The sequence below is a fragment of the Argiope bruennichi genome, chromosome 5 (genome assembly GCF_947563725.1).
Source record: "Argiope bruennichi chromosome 5, qqArgBrue1.1, whole genome shotgun sequence".
Lineage (NCBI taxonomy): Eukaryota > Metazoa > Arthropoda > Arachnida > Araneae > Araneidae > Argiope > Argiope bruennichi.
The window spans coordinates 9,161,214-9,183,721 of NC_079155.1; positions in this window are offsets into that span (position 1 = coordinate 9,161,214).

Consider the following 22,508-nt stretch of genomic DNA (forward strand, 5'->3'; position numbering starts at 1 on the left):
AAAACGAAACTAGAGTTCCGAGTCAAAAATGTAGATTTTAAATACATCGAGAAGCAAGCTAAATTCGGAAATGCAGAATGAGACTTTTCATGATAAAAATATCAATCCGCTAGGAAAAACATTACCTTCACAAACATTATAAAAGCAGTAATTTTTTTATCTATTTATTTGGGTCATTCCATGTGGAATGACCAAATCAGCTGTGGCCAGCATGCCATAGATTTCAATGCAAATTATAATTAAATTACTGATGCATACCTGTGAGTAAAAGCAAAATATGAAATTTAAGAAGTTGTTTGCTGTTTTGCTAACTGAAATTTTAGTTGATGTTTACAAGAGAGTACACATTTCCAGAAACCAAGGCAGGTAGTTTGTAACTCAATAATTTCCTAAGTTATTTACAAAAATCAACAAATAGGCTTTTTTATTTTCTTTGAAATGATCTATATTAGAAAAAGCGACAATAAAATTTAATTGGCGTTTTTATTAAATCTAAAATATTGACAAAAATTTAAAAAAAAATTTCAGTTTTCTTCAGACTTCAAATTATTTTACTAGCTCAAGGAAGGAAGAAATCAATAAAACATTAACAAGTAATCAAATATTATTCAATTCTAACTGACTGGTGCAATTTAGTGACTGTTTTTCAATGATGAAGAAAACATATTTTTAAAAAATAATATTCTTGAAAAATTTTATTTTCTCCTATTTTATGTTATTATGTCTATATGTTATTATATTATTATTCTACTTTATTGTTTGATAATAAAAGAATGTTCCTAATTTATTCAAAATATTTTATTTTATATATTAAAGTGTCTCTAATATGTTTCACAAATTTCATTATTGCCTTCGGTTTATTTTTGTCATTAATTTTAGTTAAAGTAAAATTTAACTAATTATTTCTGATTATTGCAAGTCTACCTAGATGGCAGAGCTACTTTTATTGTTTTATCCAGACATGTGTCTATGAAGTCTCTATGCTTTGCATTTGAACAGTGCTTTAATATTTCCTTAATAATTGTGATATTTATGCCATTCATATAAGTTTATTATGTCCAATTATGGTAGTGAAAGAAAAATCTCTCCCAACCATCTGTGATGTAGAAAATGCCCCATAGTTATAAGATTGTAATTGCCTTAGGTGGAGGGTTTACCAACTATTGAATGTGAATAAATTGTGTTTATTTCCTTTATCGCAGGCATCCAATTACTTATTTGTAGATAGTTGTAGTTGTAGTGTTTTTGAGGAAATGCACTCATTTATTTGGGCTTCATTATTCATACTCTCATTTATTTATTCAAGACTTCCAATGGTAAAATAGCCAAGCAATAATTCACCCACTTGTAGTTTATGGGAAAAGCAATGCAAATCTTCTCTTGATAGTATCTATGGGCATCATAAGTGACCACACTATAAACGATACAGCAACACAACAATATTTTCTATAGTTCTAAACTTATGCAATCCTTTATATAAAAGAAACATTTAATTTGGTAAATACACTTCTCTATTTTAATGATGGATCACCAGATCAGTATAAAAAAATAAGTGAGGGCTCATCAGCTTTGTTAGCATTTTCCACCATGAATCTGCTTTTGAAATGAATGCCAGAGTGGCACTTCTTTCATGTGATGGAACTGTGGAGATTGTCAAACGATGAGGAGAAAGAACAATTTTGCAAATACCTTACAATAATCAGATTGTAACTGCAAAAGTTCTTTTCTCCTTCTGCACAGCTTCAACAATATATATTAATTTCTTTTTGTTCCTTCAGCAAATAATATTGAAATTGAAAGTAGGCTTCAACAATGATTTAATGAAGTTCAACAGTTATTTTGGGGACACGTATTTATCATTGTTATATCCCCATTTTTAACTGCATATCTAATATCCATATATCATATTGATCCCAATCATCAGAAAAAGAAACAAAGGTTGAAAAAAAGAAAGTTAGGTAGTGAACTCAAATCATATTTTTTTTCTCTTTTTTTTCTTTTTTCTTTTCGATAACTGTTTTTTGGCTAGGTAATGTGAGTGACGTTTCACCAGATAAGAATGTTTTTCTTATAAAGTTCATGAGTGCACACAGACCTTCACTGCAGATTTACATGGCCTATTAAATAAGAAAATTGTTGGGCACCACTTAAAAATATATTAATTAAAACATCTGTTCCATCATTAACTTCAATTAGAAGGTCTTACAGAATTGAACAAAAAAAACCCCTTAAATCTGATAGATAAAATTTTTTTAAAGATGATGAAAACGAATTAAATTTTTTTACATGCATTTAATATAATTTTGTTGAATTTTCAGGAACGAATTTAAATTTAAATTTGTGTAATTGTTTATTCTATAAACATAGTTTATTTTTTCATTGAACTGAACGAATAATTCCTCATAAAACGCGAAAAAAATGATGTTATTTTGCATTTAATTTTTTTTAGAAATCATAATGCTATTTTAATTTTTTTCAAGCAAATAATATACATAATGGTCTGTATTTATGTAAAATAAGAAAACTGTCTGTAGTTTCCTTCATTTGATTTTTTGAGCCTACATGAAGAGGAAAATGTTCATTTCACACGATATCGAAAAATTGCAGAACATTTTTTTTAATGCAAAGGAATTAAATGGCATAAAAATTAAGGTAATATCTTTAGGACATTTAGCATTTATTAGATATTAATTTCAGATTATTAATATGCCAATTGATTCCTCAAAACCTTGAGAAAAATTTAAAATACATACATTTCATCAAAAAATGAAATATTTTCAGTTTTTACACTTTAGTTCAAGATTAATACTTTCAATTCAAAAAGTAACTCTGGAATAAATAAACAGCCCATGTTTAGCAATTTACAATAATTGAAAAAAAAAAAACTTTTTGTTTGGTTTAAATAGTTAACAAATTACAAGCCTTTAAAATATGCCACATTAAGCCTCTGAGTCAAATGCTGTTCAAAATGCTAAATCTTCAATTGCATGAAACAGCTAAAATAAATAATATTAAGCCACAATATCTTGGGTATTCTCATATATACCTAAAGTGAGACTATATACTAAAATTTTATAAAAATTTATTCCTATGTGGCAACATTTTTTTTTTTCATTTTTGCCCATGTCTCAAGGTATTTCCCTTGATCTTAATGATATTTTTCGTAAATATAGATTTCTAGTTTGTTATGTATTTAATTTATCTTATGTTCTAAAAATGCAGTGAATCATGCAGGAAAACCAGTTAGAATGGTCTTCCCCAAACTATATTATAAGAACATATATTCGATATTTGGCATATTCTGACTTTTTACTTGTTAAATTTACAGTCATATTACAGTTTCAATTCTGGAAATTAATTCTATGTACATGGGCAACATTCATGTTTGTAGAAAAATGTGAGATATTTTGTTTTTTCTTCGTCACATGAATTAAATTTAATAAAACCGTAGCAAAATGACATAAATATTCTATACTTCCTAAATAGGTATATCAGAAAGAAATTATGTTAAAAGTGCTAATTAATACATATGTAAAAATTTTCAAAATTCAAAGACAATATTTAGGAAATCTCTGTAAAAAGATAATAACTTTATTATTTACATTAGCAACATAACAGTAACACTAAAGAATAAATGAAAAGTCTAAACATCCTTTATTTCTCTTCATTAAAGAAGCGTAAAAAATAAAAATAATTACAAGCTGTTTTTGTGAAATAATTAGTCCTTGTCTTACAAATAAGGTCGTATTTTGGTGAATAATTTGCAAGCATTTATATTCAAGAAGATTCATTGCTTACTTTTATGTAAAAAGAAGACTTTTATTTCCTTGCGAGGAGCATAATAATTTCTTCCTAAAAGATTTTAGCAGCATACAAGGCTTTCCAACTTTGACATACATATTGTATGATGTTAGTACGAAGAAAAGGAAAGACTTTATCAAAAATTCTATTTGGGGAGAAACAGTTTTCTTAAGATATTCCTTTATTGAGGAAAATCTGCTCTTCATTCTCACTTGGAAGCTGCCTTCACGTTTGCCCTTATTATTCTTAAGACCTTATATTAATATTTTAGAATCAACATCTTTGAAAAAAACAATAAACTTAAAATTTGGGAAACTTTGGTTTAAAGACTATTTGAAATACTAAAATACAATAAGAAGGATGTTATATTTCTTGGTACTACATTTCAATTGACAAAGCTACTATATCTTACATTTCCTTTACTATGCTTTTAGAAGGAAAAAAAAATGTGCAGAATTACTACTATTAGTCTGGAGACTAATAGTAGAATCTTGAATAAGAATTTTTTTTTTATATTTCTTAAACAAATAACTTCTTTAATATTGTAAAACATTGTGTATTGTATTGTTAAACTGTTGTATTGTACATTTGTTAAAAAAATTATTATAAAAAAAGAGAAAATACATATTTTTTTAAAATTTCTTTTTCAATTGAATATATGATATTAATTTATTTTTAGTTACATTGTATCAAATTTAATGTAATTTTAAAAAATTTGTCTTTTATTTGTTAGAAAAGTGTTCCACAATAATTATCAGTGCTAAATTAATATGGCATGAGAGCTCTTCGTGTGTATAAATTTAATATAAAACAATTTCAAAAGATAATATTAAACTTTTCTTGTAAAATATTTTTCAATGCTTGCCATATGTATTTAATGATTAATGAATAAAAAAAGAAAATAACGGCAATCATGCACAATTCGATATCATATTATTGCTGTGCAAATCGTGCTGAACTATGTATATTTGAAGCACTGTGGAACCCCTATATATAGTTAGTTCTCTGGTTGATGTTACTCAGTGTTTCAACTGTCTGTATAAGTAAAAATTCTGATTAAGAGGCCTTTGATCTCTACAAATAGTAAACGCTTAAAGCATAGGCAATTCAATTTCCAAAATAGTCAGATAACTAGGAATTTCAAATTCAACATTATCAATAGTATATTGAGAATATACGAATGGTGGGAAAGTATTAACCGTTGAGCAAAATTGCAAAGGTAAAGTACCCTTGAACGAGCGTGGTTTGAGATGGCTCAGCTATATTGTATATATTCACCAAAGTCAAATATAAGCTCAAATTGTTATCTAGTTGAATAAGTACACAAGTCTTACAGTCAGTAAACGAACCATTCGCTTACGAGTCAGTAAACGAACTTCATTGCGCTTCAAGAGTCGCAAACCCAAAACAGCACCATTGCTAAATACACGCCATTCAACTGCACTTCTTGTCTGGGAAGAGAACAGAGAGAATGGACTCTAAAGAACAGGGAATGAGTGGGATATTCTAGAATATTTCATATTACAGGAAATAGAATGTTCCAAAAAGGCATCTGCACATCTCACAAGTCCCGGTTGACTGTCGCTTGCTTAGATGGATGATCCTCTGATTTCTCTATCATGAACTTTCAGCTTCGAAGCCCAGACTTAAACTCTACTGAGCACATTTGGGATGTTTTAGAAAAATGTATGAAAGCCCATAGCAAAACACAATCGATTTGTACTGAATTATAGACTGCTAAAATCAATGTTTGGCAAGTGATATGCGGGAAAACTCTCGCAAACTTATGGAATTTGTACCTTGTCATGTGGCAGCCGTTATCAAGGGCATAGTAAGTCCAAAGTGTTATTATCTTTCTAGCCCTCATTCAGTGGCCTTTTAGTGTATATTTCTATTCGATTCTTTGATTCTGATAAAAAATGAAACAAATAGTTTGAACAATATATTTCCTTTTTCAGTTTAAAGACATTTTGAGTAATTCTTAATATCTCTTACAAATACGGATATAAGTTTTTGAGTATGCTTACATTTATTTATTTATTCTTTTGGAAGTGAATAATCTAAATCAAGAGTAAAGAATAAGCAAATGAATATAGAAGGAAAATCTTCTGCTGCAACGTTAAGATAAATATTTATACAAAAAAATGTTTCAGGTATTTTTCAGTTTATGGTTTTAATGATTTAATATGTATTCCATAGTAAAATGCTTTTCATAATATAGCATTGATTTAGTTCTAGCTTCCTTCCATTGATTTGTTTTTGCATAAATTTTCTTTACAAAATTTATATCTGAAGTAATAGACATATATTACAGAAATTAATTGTTGAATTTTAAGAAACTAATACGTTTTATTTTCTTTTTGTATAGTCTTTTGTAATAAAACTTCAATTCTACTGAAAAATTACGTTTATATATTAATACAAAGTAAAAATAAGAACATATTTTAACAAGAATTAAATAAAGTCCATTAAAGAAATCGCAATTTTATTTTAGAATCCACCATTCATCTTGTAAGTAGGTAAAAAGATAAAATTACATGTCCTGTTCTTTAACAACATACCGTTAGATGTTATATAATAGGCGCCGCTACATTTTTTGCGAACCTGTGACACTATCTAAATTGATTCCATGAGTTTTCGGAATCCAATAAATTTTTGAAATGCAGAACAAATACATTACTATTTTTTGCATAGAAGTTCCATCGATCACTTCAGTTAAAATCAGTAATAAATATTATTTACATTATATAATACTGAATTATATAATATCAGTAGCATTATCATTTTTTAATGATACGAGAACATAAAAAAGAATTATATTTCTATGACGAAATTCTAATTCAATAAAATCTATGAACTCTCCACTAGCAATAATTGTGCACTTTTTTTTGACATAATTTGATTGTTATAAAGTCTAATATAAAGTCGAAGAAAAAAAAAGAAAAACAAGAAAAAATCACATTAGTCAATGCCTCAAATCTTTTTATTTCATTCAAAGAATATTTTAAATTTAATTAAACAAATTTAATTTATACCTTTATTATATTTATTGCAAATGCAAATATCTGAATTTGTGGAAATATATATTTCTTCTCCAGTTTATTAAAATTCTTTTTAACACATAAAACTGAAGATATTTAAGATGTTTACCTTTATCGAATGGATTGTTTAACGAAAGACATCGCTTTCTTTTGAGTACTTTATTGGAAGGAGGCTTTCAAAATCTTGCATCATGCTCATTTTTCTAATAGGAAATGAAAATAAATAATAAAAAAAATCAGTTTATTATCATTATTATTGTTTTCTTCCTCACTGTCTTTTCTAAAATTAAAGTAATGTAATTAAACTGTGTTATTGCTTCTTAATTAATGTTATGTGCGATAGGTTTCACCCGGTTGAGTAACACAAAGTAAATGAAAGGAAAAGAATGTTATTTTTTTATTTTTTTCATGTCATATTTTCAAACTATATAAGATATTCAATTTATGTAGGACATTTTTGATTCCCTGTTAAAAGATCAACTTGCTGTTTAAAGATTACTTGTTTTTTTTGTTTTTTGTTTTTTTTTAATAATTTAACTACACACAGAGAAATGTAAAGGAATCTTCTACCAGTAATTCTTATAAACATTTTAATTTATTTGTAAAAGCAAATTTGTTTAATTTCTAATTTCTTATCAATTCACTTACTTTCCTATTTCTTTACTATTTTCTTTCTTAATGGAACAATTTCTTGATATATCGTATTTTGCTTAACCATATAAATGTATTATTTGCTTATTCATATAATTGTAATTTAAATATAAAAATTGAAGAATATATATATATCTTAATATATATAAATTACGTGTCACGTTTTTTGTCCGCGATGGACTCCTAAACTACTTAGCCGATTTTAATCAAATTTGCACACCGTGTGCAGTTTGATCTAACTTAAAAGATAGGATAGCCCTTTGTTTGAATTTTTAATTAGAATTTTAATTATTAATTAAAAACTAACTTTCCCGCCAAAAAAATCTTTTCATTTTTCCTATCGCCAAATGAGTACGGCTTCAGTTTTTTTTCCCAACAGTCATGAGGCTAGGCTTAAGATTTTTCGGCTGATTATTTGAAACGATTCTATTTATTTTCTTGATGTTTGATGCATTTAAAATTAAACATTGTTAATGAATCAATCTTTCAGATTCATTCTTAAGTACTTTTGAATTAAAATAAAACAGAATAAAGGAAATTAAAAATTTCTAATCTGCATAGCTTTACCCCAACTGGCGTAGAAAAACTCACACATTTGCGTTACGTTTCGAATCCGAATATTCGAATTATTTATGATCCTATCCGAAAACGTTTCTCAGGAATAAGATATCATTTTCCACAATTATTTTTTAATGCATACAATAAATTTAATACGTTGCAACGGATAAAGTATCACGATCTTATGTTTGAATTTTGTATTACTGTGCACGGTGGCAATTCTCAGAAATAAGATATTTTATTTGAAAATGATTAATTACAAACGTTTTAACGGATCACTGATTAATATAACATACTAAAATTCTGCTTTTTTTAATTATAAAGAAGTTTGGAAAAATACTTGGAGGTGCACACGGATAATTATTACTTTTCGTTTTGAATGAATTCCGATTCTTTATCTGACTGTTTACTAAGAAAAATGTTGCACGGCAATAACATTTGTTACCTTCATTGAATTTTCAATTAAATGATTTTATTTCTTTTCTTAAGGATATCGTAAAAAAGGTAAGTGAATAATACGAGCCAATAATAAGTTCCTCTAATCGGATAATAAAAAAATATTAACTCATTTGTATGCTAAATGAAATTTAATCTTTTTTTATATAAATTATTGAAGATATGATAATAAAAAATGGTTACAATAATCGTTTCAGTTTTTCATTTCTTTACTAATAAACTGCATGCACGTATCAAGTTATGTCAGCTATCATCAACTCAGCTATCATTCACTTCAGCTGCAATGCTTATCATTATTTAATAAATGTTTCTGAAACTGATTTCATTTTGTAAATGAATTTTGAATTATTGCAACAGACAAATGTATCAATGACGGAATAAATCTCATGGCAACTTCATGTGTGGAATATAGAACTTTTTTTTAAAAAAAATCTTTCCTTTAAGCTGAGGAAGCCAGAATCTGTATCACTGAAATTAGAGGATTTATTATACATCATAAAGCATTTATACTAAGAAGGAAGGTATTAAGAATGAACAAATTATTTGTTCATTATTTCACAGTCACAATTATCTGTTAGCTCCAAGCGATTCTAACAGATGGCGATATCTGTTGACTGGATTGAGTAAGTATTCTAACAGATGGCGCTGTGTTAAAAGTACCAACGTTTCACATAAGCTACAATTTAATGGCATAACCACCATGTGTTGCTGAGGCTAAAGTATAAGTTAAATTTATTTCGTAGTAAACGCAATACAATGAAATTCAATTGTTCTTACTTTTTCAATTTTTGGTATTAGCATAGCCGACTACGTGTTATTTAGACTGAAGTATAAATTGAATTCATATTATAGTAAAAGTAATACAGTGGAATTCTTCTTGCTTTTTAATTATTAGTGCTTCATTGTTCAACAATCTTTAATTAAAATGCATGTTTAAAACAATCATTCTTATGGCGAAGTGTTGAAACACTTCGATTGGCCATAAACATGCGCGTACAATTGCAAAATGATCCATCAGCACAAATATTTTCTGAACAATGACTAGATATTGGGAACGGTAAAATAGAACTGCAACCAAATACGCAATGCATTAAACTGCCGGACAATTTCTGCACTGTTCTTCAGGGAAAAAATGAATTGATTCAGAATATTTTTCGGGATATACAGAGTAATTACTTGAATCATAACTGGCTCAGTGATCGGGCTATTTTGGCAGCCAAAAATGTTGATGTTGACGAAATTAACTTCCAAATACAACAATTGTTACCAGGCGATCTGATGTCTTTTAAATCAATCGATAATGTTGTTGATGAAAATGATAGTGTAAATTTTCCAATTGAATTTTTAAATTCACTATATATACCTGGAATGCCACCACATAACCTTCGATTAAAGATTGGTTCACCTATGATTCTCCTGCGTAATTTGAATCCACCACGATTATGCAATGGTACGCGTTTGGTCATCAAAAAGATCACCGGAAATATACTTGAAGCTACCATTTTAACTGGAAAGTTTAAATGAGAAGTGGTCCTGTTGCCACGTATTCCGATGATACCATCAGAATCTACGATATCCTTCAAAAGGTTACAGTTTCCAATTCGTTTAGCTTTTGCCATGTCTATTAAATAAGTCTCAAGGCCAAACAATGTCCATTTGTGATTTAGATTTGGAAAATCCGTGTTTTTCTCATGGGCAACTATATGTTGCATGTTCACATGTAGGAAAACCGTCAAATCTATTTGTGTTAGCTAAAGACAGGTTAACCAAAAATATTGTGCACCGATTAGTGCTAAATTAAATTGAAATTAAAAGTATTTATAATTCAAAATAATAAATATTATTGTCAGAGATTTAAAACTATCTGCCCTACCTACCTCATTTATAAGTTTAAGTGTTATGAGTTTTTTACTAACAACTTTGTAATGTACTCATCTGTTACAAACTTGAATACAAAAAATAAAGAAATTAAAATTTTTTTTTATTGATTTTTGCTCAATATCAACGGTAGTAGAAAATCAGTCATGGAGGTCCCCATGTTTTTTTACAAATGGCATCTGTGTAAAAAAGCATGGTGGTCCCCATGACCGTGTTCTACTACTGTTTCCCTTGAATAGTTTACTACTATGTAATATAACAAAAACCTTAGCCACAGCAACGAGTGGCCTAGTCTGCTAGTATATATATATATATATATATATATATATATATATATATATATATATATATATATATATATATATATATATATATATATATATATATATATATATATATATATATATATATATATATATATATATATATATATATATATATATATATATATATAATATTGGGTGAAATACTTTATACTAGATGAAGTACTTTTTAATTTTTCATATAAATTTCTTATACCTCAATCAATCAATGATAATTCCATACAAAGAAAACTAATACGCGTCTCCTGCTGTTTAACAATTTATTTTATTCCGAAGACTCAAAATTAAGGTATCAATTCAGATGGTGTGACAGATACGAAAGAAATATAGCTGTGTCCATTATCAAACATCTAATTGTATGTCATTCAAAACAAGCAGTTGTAATTATATCCGTTTACCCACTTAAAAGTATAATAAGCCCAAAGTAAATATGTGATTTTTTTTATGGAGTTGGATCAATTCTCGTTAAAAAATGTTCATATCTTCTCATAGGTTTAATATCTAAAACGCACTTTTTTCAATAGAAGTTAAGTTTTAATTCAAATATTTTCTATTTCATCCTTACTGTGACAACAAAATTAAAACTGAAAAGAAAAATAAATAGATTGACTTCTTAAAATTTAACAAGTGCTTCAACCGCATTTAATAAATTAATTTCCTTAATATTTGGCCATTATTACTGGCTGTAAACTCTATATAGAAAATTTATTAAAGAGCAAAACCATTGGAATAAATCTCGAAACAAAACATTTCTATATTATGAAAGTATTTTGTTATGAAATAGATTCGATAAAATTAATTTCAGCTTCATACTGGCAGATAAGAAAAATATTTTTCGCTCAAATATTTGCCCGAAAAGAGCTGACAAATAGAAGCCTTTTCAAACGGAAAATCAATGCGTACACTCTTCACTCTTGTTATAGATTACTCATTTCTGAAACAATAAATAAGTAAATGAAATAATTTTCGGATTCGTAAATCCGTACATATATTAAAACTTAATTAAAATGCCGTTATAATGGAAAAAAATGCTTTGTTAAAAATACAATATACTTGTTTAATTTATTTGCCAAAACTGATGAAAATACATTATATACAGCAACGTCTAAAATTATGTGAAACCTTCCAGAAAAAAGGCATATTTTAAGATTTAATGGCTTATAACATCAAATTTTTAAGGAAACATATCCTATAACTGTATATCATTTGAAAGGTAATTTAACCAATATAATATTCTATAATGGATATTTCTATCGAAAATCAGTTTGAAAGAAGAGAAAGGAAGCATAGATTTAATGATGTAAGCAAAAATTCTCAATCATTCTGACAAATTTTTAATTAAGGAAATTTTAGCATCATTTACAATTCACAAGTTTATCAATGCTTTCAGTTCCTTTGAAATTATTAAGCGATACCGTGATTGGATTATTGCTTCAATTAATTGGATTTTATTGCTAGGTTGCTTTTGTATATGAAGTATTTGTATATTGCATAAATTTTCTATTGAATTAATTTAATTTTAAGGAAATATATTATATTTTGAATTTCTATTAAATTAATAATTTATTGAATTAGGCTATACGCAGGTTATTCCATCATTGAAATCAGATTGCTTTGAGGCTAATTTTTAATTTTAGTGGCAGCATGGCTTGGATTTGAATTTTCTTTAAAAAATATTTTTTTCATAACTTGGTATTTATTACTTTTGGAGGAACGAATATTTGAAACAAATACTTCATTTTGTATTTTTGAGTTCTTCATATTTCCAATTAATCTCACAAATTCTGAGAATGCCTTTAGATATCGTATATCCTCAGATCATAGCACTAATTTGATGTTTAAAAATCAGCGCAACACATTCAGTATGGGAATCTATTCGTATTTATACATTTTATACACTTTATACATTTTATGCCATCACATCAAAAAAGTGAGATTTGGGTCTTATCACTCGAAATAAATGAATTCCATATTTTCTTCCCATTCAGTTTGTTCTAGTTTAATCCATATTTTATGGAGGTTCAAAAATGGATAGCCCTTTTCGTGGAATTCTTGGCTAGACACTTGTATTCTGTGTCGAATGGTCCTCTCACTCAATTTCAGATTGTATGTTTTCATATTCTACCAAGTAGACACAGTCCTTTAATTATCCCTAGATGAGTGCACATTTTTATGTTTTTCTGTAATTTGTTTTTGTCGTGACTTAGTTAATTAAACTTCTTCGAAAATTTAAAACTATATCTTATAGTTTTCCACTAATTTCATCTCTATTTTCATTATAATTAAATCGTTGTATACACAATCCTTAAATTTTACATCGCGTTTTTGGAAGCCAGCCAACTTTTGCGTTATTTTATTTACCGCGTTTATTTTACCACGATTTGATAAATAAAATGTAAGAATACAATAGAGAGTGACTGAATCGATAGCAGTTGCAAAACATTAATGGGAGAAAGTCCTCCTCTCAAATCCAAAACATGACATCAGTTACTAAATTCTACTAATAATAAGAACAAAAAATTGACTTTATAATCAATTATGCTCGTAGATTACCTTTAAATGTAGAAAAACTACGTCTTTTCAATTTAAGCAAATTGTGCTACTTCTTTCTGGTTATTCCATTGAAAAAGTAAAAGTATAAGGACTGCCCAGATGAAAAGTGGACACTTGCAATGGATCCAAAATAACTGTAGCTATAGCAGCGTCACCGAACAAGAATATAAAGGGATGTAAGAGATGGCACTGCATACAGGCCATCAGTAGTGAAAGCTGTTAATGGTAGAGAAAATTGATCGAAAGTAAAGTCGTGCTATTCATGGATGCGTCCAGAATAACGAGCGATAATACGGTTTTTGATTCTTCGACTGCCATGGATTACATTTGATTGTTTTCCTGTCCCAAAGAAACTCTATCAATTCACCACAATACTGCAGTACTCAGACGAAACTACGGAAAGCAAGCGACAAAACTTTCTCCCACAGCAACTGATCCCTCTCCATGACAATGCCCGCCCACAGGTTTTCTGTGAAACTCAGGTGACCTTAAAAAAATTGTTGGGAATATTATTGGAACACCCGCTGTACAGCTCGTATTTGTCACCTTGTGATTTTCATATCTTTGGGTCACTTAAAAAAGCATTACATAGGACACATTTTCCTTCGGACGACGAAGTCAAGGAAGTTGTGCAGAACTTCCTCAAGAATCAACCACCATCTTCCTAAAGCGAAGGCATATACCTGCTACCTAAACGATGGGATCTGTGTTACAACGCTCATGGTGATTTCTAATAAAGTTATTCTTTCCATTCAACTTGTCCACTTTCCATTTGGCCAACACTTATAGATGAACATAATTGAAAGAGTTGCATTTTTTGGTTGAATTATCTTTGAAATGGTTCACACTATTATGGTACAACTACAAATACTATTTAAGTACTGCTATTACTGTTATGAGCATTCATATTTCCACGTTGCACTTCGGAAATTTTTGTGAAAATGTTTGACACAATTTTGGCCATCTGTGTATATACATACATACATATAGTCAAAATTTAACGAACACTAATTATAGCGTGTCATTCACATAGAAAGTGAAAGAAAATCTTCTGAAACAAAAACTATCAAGACATCACATGCAGAACTGGCCTGTATCAGGTATAGTACTGAGCGCTTATGCAAAGAAAATTCTTATTATTGTATGGATAAAGCTTTGCCGAAGTCTTTCCGAGGTGTTTCAGCAAATGTCTTTGAATTTTCAACTTACGAATTTATCTCCTTGGCAAAAAGTACGGATTATACATGCATAGGAATGATACTGATTAACTGATTAAAGAGTACATTGAGGATAGCTCAAAAGATTCTGGAACTACATTCGTAAAATAGCGAAACGTTGCTGATACGATTTGGTCACGAGAGGAGAAAACGGTAGGGTCAGCAAATCAACAACTTTCCATTGAAATAATTTGAAATTATTGCATTGTATTTCTAGAAGCATCATCATAATCAGGCTGTAACTGGATGCCCACCAAATCCATTTAAAATATTGCTGTGCCTCATTTACGCCATATTTTGGAACGTAGCCAACGGCAAATCTCCTTAGACAACTTTTTTTATAAAATAAAGCATGCATTAAAAATAAGAAATTACATCATGATAAATTTCATTCTGCATTTTTTTTCAGGTTGGAACGCATCGTCTGTTCCACATAGATTCTGCGTCAAAAAAAAAAAAAAAATGCGTAACGAACGTTTCCCTCAACAAAATTCGGGAAGGAATTACTACACTCCCTAAGTGAGGATTCATTGTTTATGAAAATCTTTAAACGATGAAATTATAATTTTCTTAATATTATTCTTAAAATATATATAAAAAAAATTAAATTGTTATTTAATTTTTTAAATCGCAGTTTTTTTTCAGCATTGCAAAATCAGAATGCTATTTTAAACTGCCTTGATTATAGCAGGACTATGTTACAGAACGAAAACATTCTTGAATAAATATATGATTATAAGATTGATGTTTGGTTTTCATTTCGATGTTCGAATCCCGAAATTCCTTTCATGTGTTCAGAATACATTAAAATCGTTTTGAAAGCATAAATTAATAGTTAAATCTATACTATATTGAAGTTAGAACGGACAATAAGGTGAAGAGAACTAAAAATGAATCGCACCTATTTTAAATGCAAACGATTTTCACCGCGTATTAAAATTCCTTTCACCGAATCTATCGCAACACTTTCATGAATATATGTATCATGTGCACATCAATCCCTCCTCCAATACCGCAAACACAGTTTAACTAAATTTTGCGTCTTTCAAGATAATCAGCAGAATACCATCAGAAATGATCTTAGCAGTGACAGTTTCGCATTATCCTTTAATGAATGCAATGCATTGATTGGCCAGATTCGAATCACACGGTCTCGCTTATTGGTTTACGATAGCGAGAGGCGTGTGTCACGGCAGTTCTGGATCCATCGCATTCTCCAATGCTAATTAATTTTGAGTGAGTAAAGCATTGTAGTAAAGGTTTAAGGAAATTTCTGTGATTCTGCACTCCTATTTCATCGAACGAGAAAATACGTGTACTTTCCATTTCGTTATTGAATTATCTGAAGCGGAACACATCATTAATTAGTAGAGATCGTCGTTCTTCTTAACAAATGAACAGTTTCGAATTTTGTCTGAGTAGAGATTCCGGACAGTGAGTTCTAAAACCATGAAAATAATATTTCGGAGTTACTGAACAATATCACGAAACTGGCTTCGAATACTAAAAAAAAAGAATCATCGTCTGCATATCGAACAACAGAAATTAAGATTCACTTAGTAAAAAGAACATAATCTTTTCCTAACATTTTAATCCTTAACTGGGGAGGTGAAAATTAAGGACTTAACTGGGGAGATGTAGTCTAGAAGACTGCCTTTTTTTACACACAAAAAATTTTGTAAAGAATGTATTAGGATAAAAATCAGCCAAAATATTTTGCAAATATGTTTCTTGATATATAGATATATTTTAGATAATGTTCTTGATATATAAATATGTTTTATGTTACGCATTGTTATATTATGCATTGAAAAATGTAATTCTGTTTGAAAATACATTTTCTTCTCAAAGTACATGTTACAACAAATAATATTCTTGAAAAAAATATTACATTTTACTTTTTAAATAATATTCATTTTTTTTCAGTATATAAAGGTATGTGGGAAAAAATATAATGGTAAATTCAACAATTATATGAAAAAAAAATTATTATAAAATGCACCATTATATTATGCATTATTATATGCATGATTTTTACGCAGAAACTTGTGAATATTAATAGCACGGTTTTCGAAGGCATTTTAAACATACAGTTTAAGTTTTAATATAAAAAATCAGCCTATAAATTCTGTGGATATTTCTATTTGTATATTAATATATTTTAGATATTTTTCAAAATACATTATAACTAGAAAAATTAATTATATTTGAACATATATATCAGAACCAATCTAATGCGAACTTCCATAAAAAAACTATCCTCATCACTCAAGCCACTTTTTGCTCCATTTAAAATTCTCTGAAGCTCTGCTTCATGAGGCGATCAGTAGACTAGATGATATTTAGAGGACTACGTTTTAGAGCCATCTGCTGAGCCTTACATAATACTGGAACAACTAAAAAACAGATGCGGTGTTTTCAGATGTTGCTCAAAGAAATAGCTGATCTATTTAAAATATAATATGCTGAAACCGATTGAAAAAGTGCAGATGCAGTGAAAGTCACGAAAAAAGAAGCTATTGGGTCATTCCATTTGATTGAGCTAAATATAGAATAGGGGTGATCGACAGTCATCCTTAGCTGTCTGAGATATTGAACTTCCCCATTTAAGGGTTAAACTTTCAATGGAAAACATTTTGAAAAGAAGTAATCCATTCAGCTGTCCCCACAAATTGAGCATAAGAATATGTAAAATGTGCATGTCGTTAATTGAAATATTAATACTGTGAATAATCGAACATAATGCGGAACACTCACACGTGTCTCTTTCTTCAAGATCGAGCAGAGCATGCATTCTTTCAAAAACATTTGGTTTTATTGCTCCATTCTCTATAGTTGTAAACTTTCTTTAGTTATATATAAATATATACAGGATAGTCATAAAATAACTTCCCTTGTTTGGTGGCTTCTACAGCTAATTACGGATGAACGAAATGAAAGCACATTTCATGTACAAACTATGGGAGGCTGTGAAGATAAATTCCACACAAAAAGAAGCACTAAATTTGCCCATAGGAGAAATATTGGCGTTGCTGTCAAGTATGATCGAGGAAATATCGAGATGGATTATGTAAAATGCCTAGTGCTTGCGTGATAGCATCGCCGCGCATTCCTTGTGTAAGTGGAAGAGCAAACGATATGTCAGCAATTCGTTTTCGACTATTGATGTATTCTTCACTGTTGTTTGTTATTGACTGTGGATGTGTGCTTAATATGGGTCCTACATTACTTCAGCATGTTTTACTGATTAAACATTTTTACACTAGACAGTGTAATGACGTGACCACTTTTAAGCAAATCTGCATGTCGTTGAAACATACATAAAACGGGCTGTTATGAACATCGAAACTGACAGTTTACACGCAGCAGTGGATAATTTCATCCACCGTATGCAATACGTTGTACACAGGGAATATCTGCATATAAAAAATGTTGAAAGGCTTCCCGGGACCTTAATATTGATAAATAAAAATTTCTTTTCTGTGTGTTTCATGAATTCATTCATAACCAGTATTTCCCAAATCGGCAACTTTTGATACATTTTTTTTTTTTTCTGAGGAAATCATATTCCCATGCTTTTCATATCTTGTATATGAAATGTGGATTCATTCGTTCATTCGTTTTAGCTGCAGATGCCGCCAAACAGGGAAGTTATTTTATGACCACCCTGTATATATATAATGATATGACTTACCAATTAAAATGCAGACATCTATTTACCAATCTACTTACTAATTAAAATTAAAAGAACATCTATTTTCTTATAAAATTATGAACGAGAGCAGTATAAGAAAGCAAAATGAAATTCGAAAATCGGTTCTAAATTGTATTTAATAACTAGAATAAATAAATTTTAGTGAGCACTTATCTTATGAGAAACTAATAAATGTTCAGTCGAATTAGTACATTTTCAGAATTTAGAATTGTTGTTGGAAATCCAGATTTGCCATAACCTTGAATATTTAGCTAGTTTCTAATGCATCTGCAAAACTAAATACAATGATGTCAAAACTTTAAAATTATAAGAAAAAATTCATAGCCTTATATTAAACTATGAAAAATTGTTTTCATCTGATTCAATTTCTTTGATAGAGAAAATATAAACGTGATGATATGTAGAAAAATTACATTTATTAACATTTTTGTAATAATGCAAATTATGTTTTGATATAGAATTTTATTCCTAATAATAAATATATTATTATTTGGAATAATAATTTTATTTATTTGAATTTTTATTTATTGAAACTTAAAGGAACTGAATTCTGAGGAACTTATTGAATGAAATTGACATCCTTTATCCTCTGTTTCTCAATCGCTCAAGCGTTTAAATTATATATATATATATATATATATATATATATATATATATATATATATATATATATATATATATATATATATATATATATATATATATATATATATATATATATATATATATGAGGCCTAGGACTATAATAGTTGTTCAGTACAGAAGATCTTAACAATAAATCCAATTCACTTTTAGTACCGTATTGCGGCCTACCTTATTAATCAACGATTTCATTAAACTGTGAAATGATAGATTTAGCAGATTAATTAATCATAGAGCATTTGCGTATTTAATGATATAGAAATACCATTTAGATGTAAAAAATACAGAAAGGCTGTTTTTCCTAAAAAAAATGGAAGAAATTCACGATTTTCTAGAAAAAATGTGGACAATTCCATAAAATTCTAAAAGTATTCATTTCTATGCACAAAGTTGTAATTGTTTTTTTTCTTTCGATTAATGGAGATTGATAATCTTACTGGAAGATCGAGACAATGAAGTTATGCTGATTCATATTCCTACATTGTGCTTGTTCTTAACTTACAAATCATGAGTAAGTTGTACACCTTCTGCTGCAGCAGGAGTTCTGACCCGAAACCCTTAAAGGTTTGGGACCGGAAATTTACATATGTAAATGCAATTAACCAAAATAAGAGAACATAACATGCATAATTTTTAATCAAAATAAAACAATCAGAAAATATCTAATAACTAAAAAGTCTCACTAAACATTGCAGTATTATAATTTTGCTTCTGAGTCAATTAATTTTATTTGTAATATATTTGGTGTAGTAAAAATATCATAGAGAAAAATAGTTTTTTTTCAAAAAAACTTATTTTGGCATAAAGCAGTTATTATACATCAAAAGATGATCAAACTTATTCCATAACAATTGCATTTATGTCTTACTTTTTTTCAATCGATAGAAATTCAGAAATTTTGATAATTCAGAGAACAAATTTTTAAAATGACAAAGGGCATTCTGGATAGTTAACCCAGAACAGGACAGAACATCTTGAAAGCTTTCCTTTTTTAAATGTTTTGTTGAAAATTCAAGTTTTAATTATTGTTGTATTCATTATTTTAATCGCCTTGACTCCTGAGAATTTATTCAACAGCGATACCAATTTTACACTCGGAATAATCGCACACTTTGGATTTTTTAATCGCACTTGGATCACAGTAAACTCCAAGAGAGCTGAACAGAACAACTTCTTTTCTAGTTAAAACGTAATTACTGCCTTCAAGAAATAATGTTGTGTTTCGTAATTATAAACACTGCAAGTCTCTAGGGTATGCATTACTTTCTTGCGTTAGAATGGGAAGCAATCTTTGCTAAAGGATAGCAACATCCTAACTTGTCTCGCTTCTTCTCTGAAGTCAAATAAAGAAAGAAAGCTATCTCGCAGAATGCATCGCAAATTCTATTTAAGATAAGAAGAACTAAATGAAGACTGCAAGGAATAAATAATAATAATTGGTCCCATTCTGTATGTGTTCTGATTAGGGTACCAATAAAACAAAGGAAGAATTCACAATTGGAAATGGTGATATCTGAATTTTAATTTCCATAAATAGGATTTTCTTGTTATGTTTTTTTTAAATTTTCTGAAAATACAAATGTTTCGCAAAATTTTACAATTCTTCGCTAATTTTCTATGACATTTATTAGGATAAAGCAAATCAAAGCTAACAAATGTAAGCTATCAAGATAATAAGCAATAAGAAAAAATAATAAAAGTATAATTGATCAAAATCAATATTATTGAAATTCAGTGTGCAAATTAGGCCGATACAAATCTTTTAATATAATTTCTTATTTTTTTTTAATATTGCAATCATTTAAAAAGATTATTTTTAATCTATTGCAATAAAAACAAAAAACAATATCAGCAGAATTCAGAATTGTAATTTTTACCTTCTCGTACACTTAGTATAGAGAAAGTATAGTAATCGTAAAAAAAATTCGAACTCTTTATTTTGAAGAATTTTCACGTTTTAGACATCCTTAAGTTTGAAAAACACGTTTTTGAAAAATGTCCGTCTGTGACAAAGATAACTGAAAAGCACTTAAGCTAACAATTGAAAGGTGGTATACGATCTTTACGGCATATTTGGATATTTCTGTCAAATTTTGAGTAAACTCTGTTAAGAAATCCGTCAGTCCAGTCAGTTCGGAATAAGTGATCAAGATAGTTACAAAACAAAGGGAGCTAGATAGATAAAATTCGGTACACAGATTTAACATCTATAATGTACACACCCATCATATTTTGAGCCAAATCCTACAACCTGTTGAATGTACATCGATCTGTAATTAAATAAACATTTAAAGCCTTTAATTTAAAATAACAACGACCTAAATATATCAAATTTGGTATGGGGTTTTATGACTACGGGTGCAGTTTTGTGCCAAATTTTTGTTTTAATTAGGTGAAAAAAATGTATAAACGCAAATTCAATATTTGAATGCTTTTAAAGCATGCCAGAGATTAATTGTCAAATATCTGGCCAAGGATGACACGCTAAATATATGTCAAAAATTAATATTTCGTAACTGTCGTACGCAGTACCATGCAAGGTGTTCTCTGGTATGCCAAATTTATTAAAGAGAGATAGCTCAAGAAAGTGTCGTAAATACCCCTCACCCTGGTTTAAATTTGTAATTGTCAAGAGTCACTAGGATAAATAGTTATTCAACTAATTAATTGATACATTATGCTAAAGTAAATTTGTGTTTAATGTAAAAAAAAGAGATCTTAGCATATATTTTTTTTTTAATTTGTGTGATAAAAAAGTATTATATTTGTTAGAATTGCATTTTCCCGAAATATTCTACAGCGGGAAAATATAATAAGATATATTTTAAGCCATATCCATTAAGAAACTTCGCAGGTTATATTTTAGAGCACATAAAAATATTCAGCTAGATATTTAAATAGTTTAGTTTATATAAAAAAATAAAACTATAGAAATAAAATTAAATATAAATTTCCTATTTAAGTAAACATAAAAGGAAGAATCTGAAAATTATTTTTGCTTGATAGAATAATTCGATTTATTTTAATATATTGTAAAAAATAGATTTTTACATTAAAAACACCAGATATAAATTTAAAATTGTTCACTAGTATGCTTCTTTAAAGCTAATTTCAAAAACTTGTATTAAATACAAATAGAAATCAAGTGGCTCTGCGGGTGATACGATGATTGTCAGAAGAATCATAGTCGCAATAACTGGTCCTTTCACGTTATTTTTTCTAGAACTTTGATTGTAAAAGTACATCAATATATCTTATATTTAAAACAATTTTCCAGATTTCAATTAAACATTAAATTTATTAAATATGATATTATACCTCACAGTGCGATATCACTTTTACTAAAAATCAGTTCAAATCGGATAAGTTGGATAAGTTATGTGCAAGTTTTTGGAATTGTTAATATCTTCCTTCCCCCTCTAAATATTGAAATTATTGCACCGTCTCTGAAGGAAATGTGAAATAATGAAAACTTTATCAATACAAAAATAAATATAGTAATAATGTAACACGTTTATTTTCGTTCACGGTATCACGTTCGAATAAAAAATGCAATTAAATAAGCAAAAATGAAGATATGTTTAAAAAACAGTCATTGCAAAAAAAAAAAAATGATATAGAACCAATTAATGTAAAAATAAATTTCATGGTTCTTATAACGACGAATAGATTA